The following is a 6,143-nucleotide window of genomic DNA, read 5'->3' as shown; positions in this document are numbered from 1 at the left end:
CCATCACGGTCTGGTTGGCCCTTTGTCCTCTCAAGCTTGGTCTTCTTTTTGATGTGCTTGGGTGTGCCCGGGGCGGGCTGTGCGACTCAGCGCTGCACTCCTTGCCTGCATTCTCGGCGTCTGCACACCCTGTGGAATGACAGGCCTTCATTTGCGCCCTCTCGGTGCCCTGGCACTCTTTGCCCCTGCCGGAGTCCTCATGGGAAATGGCTTCACATGCCTGCATTCAAGTTCATTAAAAGCCCTGTTTCTCTGACATAATCAAAGCATTCAGTCTCTCATTGATCAATCTACAGACCAGCCAAGCAATTGAGAAAAAAATTCCTCTTAGTTCTCAAAGGTTCATAGTGTTTGGAAATTATTGAACAGGTGGCAGATACTTTCTGTTTTCACTAACAAAAGGCAGAGTACCTGCCTGGGGTTGGGGAGGGAGGATGATAAATCTGTTAAGGCCACCCCAGGCCACCTCCCTGGCTGCAGAGAAGCCAAAAAGTACACAGACCCCTGATAAGTAAATGATGGGGAGCACTTGGGTTTATCTTCTCAGGGGCCAGATCATGTTAGGGAACCCTTGGTAAGATCCTTTCTTATCTGTTCGTAGGTGGTCACCATCTTGATTCTCATTCTGCCGCCCTCCCCTGTGGGGAGAGATTGTCAAGTGGGTTAAATGATAGGATCTAAAAGAGACCCTTTCATCTAGGTGGGAAGAGGCTATTAAAACAGGTCTCTAAAAGTACTGGATTCTGAGAAATCAAGGGTGTAGTACACTCTGTGGTACAGAGAATTTTGACCTTGGAAAGTGTCCTATTGTTCACCTAATTATTTGGGAATGTTTATTTTTAAGATTTTATTTTTTTTATTTGAGATATATATATATATATATATATATATAGAGAGAGAGAGAGAGAGAGAGAGAGAGAGAGAGCACAAGTAGGGAAGGACAGAGGGAGAGGGAGAAGCAGACTTCCTACTCAGGGGGGAGCGGATCTGGGACTTGATCCCAGGACCCCAAGATCATGACCTGAGCCAAAGGCAGACGATTAAACGACTGAGCCCCCCAGGTGCCTCTATTTTGGGATATCTTAAAGACTAGTCCTATCGTGCATTGACTTTGATCATTGAACAGCACTACTAGAAGTAGACAACCAGAGATAATTCGATACCTTTAGCTTCGGCCCCTAACCGAGAAAATTACTTATTTGCCTAGTGATTTTCCACCACGGTTTTGCTGTTCTTCTTAAGGAGCCTGTGGGAAATGTTATCACACAGGTTATCTCATTTAATCTATTCCAATATTATGAGGTGGATATTATTTATCACCATCTTCAAATATAATACCTGAGAAGAGAACTTAGCCTTTGTCTTGAGTAAAGCTGTGCTTCTTCCATTACTGCAAAGGCTCCCGTCTTGTGTGGGAAGAGAGGATAAAAAACAGATCCACAGATGCATAATTCTTTCTTTAAAATTATCCTGCTCATTTCCATCTGGTTCCATCTACAGAACGATGTGCTTTGCTACCCCACTATCTTCTTTCCTATGGTAGAGCCACTGCTCGGAGGTAGGCCTGGCTCTAAGGATGCCTCAGTTGTGTTAATAGTATTTTCGATCTCACGTTGGCACCATTTTAATGAATGTTTGTCAGCAGGATTTGACTCCTAAAATAAACTACATGGGAAATCTACAGTCCTTTTGAAGATGTGCTCACCCTAAAATAAATAGGTAGGAAGCTAGTTATATGGCAATTTAACCAATACTTTTTGATGGGATTCTTGTTGCAGAAAGTTCCTCGTTCTCTTAACATTTGTGCTCCCCTTAATAGTAACCCAGTTTCTGCTACACGCAGGGCTGTGGAGTTGCAGGCCACATTTTCCATCACCCGCAGCAGCTTGGTTTGGTCACATGACTGAGTCCTCACTGGTGGAACATGAGTGGAAGTCATATGGACAACTGGTCTATCCCTTCTCTAAAAAGAACTTGCTTGCCCTCCGTGTATGCTGCCCTTCCTTCCTGAAAAGCTGGACAATGGATGTGGCATTGATTCAAAGGCAGGCGAGGCAATGTCTTGAGGCAGCCATTCTCAATCCGTTGTCCTCAGACTTCTAGGGATCCCTGAGACCCTTTCAGTGGGGCTACATTGTCAAAACTATTTCAATAATAATGCTAAGATGCTGTTTGCCTTATCCACTGAGTGGATATTTGCTCTGATGGTGCATAAGCCATGGTGGGTGGAGCTGCGAGTGCCTTAGCGTGAATCTAGGTGGTGGCAGCCAGCAATCCTTATATTCTTTGCAGCCACAGACACAAGAAAAATGGCAGTTTCATTAAAAAATATCCACGATGAGGCAGTCACACACAATGATCAATATTGTTAAATCGAGACTCTTAAATTCAAGAGTTATGTTTGATAGTATGTGGGGGGGAAATGAAAAGTATGCATGACACACCTGTGTAAGCTCCTATGGGATTGTCTTGAGGCAAAGCACTTCTGCAACTGGTGAGTGGAGAACTGAACTATTCACTTTTTTCCTGCTGTCACACCATTTTTACTTGGAAAAACAACTGGCAGACAAATCGTGGTTATTCAGATTTGGGCACTTGGCAGGCATTTTCTTGAAAATGAATGAAGGAAGCTTGTTGCTTCAAGAAAAGCAACTGAGAGTATCTGTTGCCAGAGATAAGATTGAAGATTTAAAGAAAAAAAAAAAAAACTAGAATTGTTAAAGTTGTATCTGCCACTGTGATAGCTTCCCGATGTTTAAAGAATTTTCAAAATGAGATTTGGTTGTGATATTAACAAATGTTGTTTAATGTTGTATAATGAAATGTTCTAATAGTCAAATGTATGCACGATTTAGTGAGCCGATATTTTCCAAATGATGAATATGTGAAGTCACGAAATCACTCACGTGGAAAAATATCAAAGCGAAAGCTGGAACAGTGGACTTCCACGTGACAGAGGATGAAAACTACATTAATGTTGTTTCAGGCCCCACACTGCAACCAACCTTTAATAAAATACCACTTGTCAAGTTGTGGTGTAGTATTAAATAAGCATATCCACAATTATTTGAGAAGTCTTTTAAACTACTTCCTCTTTTAACAGTTATATGATTGTGAAAATGGATTTTCTTCATATGCTTCCACCAACATATCACGTTACAACAGATTGAGTACTGAAGCAGATAGGAGAATCCAGCAGGCTTCTGCAAAGCAAGTCATCCAAGAGATTGGCAAAATGTAAAACGATGTCATTCTTCTCAATGAACTTTCATTTGAGTTTTGGAAAATACAGTTATTTTTTCATTAAAATCTATTTTGTTTATGTTAAAAAATAATGGCTTTATTGTTTGTGGTAGGCTGAATAATAGCCCCCTTAAGGGATCCACACCGTAATAGGTAGAACCCATGCATAGCTCACTTGATTAGGGGACTTTACAGATGTGATTAAATTGAGGATCTGGAGATTGGGTGCTATTGTGGGTTATAGGGGTGGGCACCCTGTAATCACTAGGGTAACTTGAAGGAGGGAGACAGGAAGGCCAGGAGCAGGGAGAGGAGATGTAGTGAAAGAGCCACAGATTGAAGTGATGCGCCTTGAAGATGGAAGGAGAACCATCGTTCACATAATGCAGGCAGCCTCTGAAGCTGCAAAAGGCAAAGGGGAGGGATTCTCCTCAGAAGCCTCCAGAAGCAATGATGTCCAGCCAAGATCTCCATTTTAGATTCATGGCCTCCAGAGCTATAAGAAGATAATGTATTGCTTTAAGCCCCTACATTGGAGTAATTTGTTACAGCAGAAACAGGGAACGAATATAATGTTATTTTTAAAAGAATTAAATCAATACGTTAAACATGTCTTAGTTTTCATTCTGCATATGATAAATACTGAGAGATACATTACATGCAAACAAAAGCTCTTTGGAATCCCAGCAATCTTCAAAAGTATAAAGTATTCTGAGGACAAAAATTCTGAGAACTGCTGCCTAAGAGATGGCAAAGCACCAAGATGGAAGAAATATGAATCCCTGAATGAATTTATAAGCTCAGCTGCCTTGCCAGGCTGAATTGTCTGCTCATCTCTGGACTGCTATTTGCATAAGAGATAAACTATCTTATTTAAACTGCCGCATTTGAGATCTCTGTGTTACAGCAACCTGACCCATACCTAGATAAAGTTATCCTTGTGTTTTCTTCTAAGTGCAGAATTCCATTTAAAAGCCAATTATAATTCATTTCATGAAGATTTTTAATTCTCATCTGATTTTTAATTAAAAAAAAAAGGCCAAAATAAAATTAGAGATAGTTTTAGGAAAGTTTATCCTTTCCCTATTAAATGCTGCTTCTTACTAATATTGAGACATTATTTTCTCAGTTTTAGAGAAAAAATAAAGTCTTTAATATGATCTCCCTAATCTGGGGATGCCCAGGTGGCTCAGAGGTTTAGTGCCTGTCTTCCACTGAGGGTGTGATCCTGGAGTCCAGGGATCGAATCCCGCATCGGGCTCCCTGTGTGCAGCCTGCTTCTCCCTCTGCTTGTGTCTCTGCCTCTCTCTGTATGTCTCTCATGAATACATAAATAAAATCTTAAAAAAAAAAATATGATCTCCCTAATCCTTAGATTGAGATGAGAACTTCTACCAGCAATTATTGGTATGATCATTTGCTGTTGGTGCTTTTGTTAATTTTTGCTATTCTTTGGATCTATCAGCAAATTGAAATCATTTTGAGAAATTAAAATAATCATGCTTATAATTTTGCCTCTGAAAGTATCTTGGTGTTTTGCTTTTTTTTTTTTTTTAATTTCTAATCACTTGATAAGGCAGGTTGGGAAGAAGCTATTACCATTTGGCAAGTGAGGATGTAATAGGAATGCAGAAAAAGTATGAGACTTGATTCAAATGATAGAAGTATCTCATGGCAGGGCCAATCTAAAACCAATTTTATGCAGATGTACTAAAAGAGCGCAGTTTTGTTGATAGCTTAAACTGGCTATTTTCAGAATATTTGGTAGATTATTAGCTGGTAACTGTTAGATAGAAATAACTGGTTTCCAAATAGCTTTTTAAATAAATGTGTAACCTATCAAAATTCCATAGGCAGTGAATTTTTACCTACATTCATTATTATGAGTAATAATCATTAGAATAACAATTTAAGGACAGTAACAAATATTACCACAATATCCTCAGTTGTGCTGTTTACCTAAGAAAAGACTCAAGGTCTAGAAGCTTTAAGTGAATAGCGTGAAACCTGAAAAAGTTACGTCAATAAAGTAAAAATAAGCTAGAAGACTTAAATAGCTAGAAAGACCACCAAGTCTGTATATATAAAAGGAAGCAGCAGGAGTAGACAAGATGTCACATCACAGAACATATCCTTTGTGAGAAAAAGCTAAGATATTCAAAACAACAATGTCAGAACAAACTTGCATATATTCACATGGCACATGACATTATGATTATTTTCTTCTGACAGAAATAAATTATATAAATAGGACATCAAAAGGAGTATGTAGCTTTGATCTCATTTCTAATTAATTGCACCCAGAGAATTTTCAGATCATATAAGTGTGGGATAGTAAGTGTTACTTATGTAAATAATTAATAAGCATCTATGATCTATTGGGCTTTTATCTGTCCTTCCAAAGAGGGGAAGTTCTGCACAGTTCAGCCAGTAAGAAATAAACTCTTCATTTAACTCTCTTCTCTAGGCTTATTTCTTTACAACTTGGTGAAATTTCCTCAGAAGCAAAGCCATTTCCATAATCTTGTTTAGAAGAGCATATTCTAGAGCACAAGCTACAATTAAGAGTTCCTTTCTAAACATATGCGAGGCAGAGTTTGGATTTGCCACCCACATCTGATCTCTTCTTTTTCCATAGAGATAGGATTGTAGCTAGTTTTAAGTGTCCAACAAAGGACTTCAGTTTTTAGGCCCCCAGCAATGAGGTGTGTCCATAGGACCATAGGATGTGGCAAAGGAATGTGAATGGAAGTGAGGTCTTTACCTCCTACTAACTTCCTGAAGGGGAAAGTTTTGTCCCTGGACAGCTGCTGATGTCCAGAGCCGCCTTGAGAGCCATGTGGTAAAGATGCCAAGGCTACGGATGCCTTGGGTCCCTAAAAGACCACATGGAACAGAAC

Source organism: Canis lupus, chromosome 16 (assembly GCF_011100685.1).
Source record: "Canis lupus familiaris isolate Mischka breed German Shepherd chromosome 16, alternate assembly UU_Cfam_GSD_1.0, whole genome shotgun sequence".
Lineage (NCBI taxonomy): Eukaryota > Metazoa > Chordata > Mammalia > Carnivora > Canidae > Canis > Canis lupus.
Note: the sequence above shows the minus strand (reverse complement) of the source record.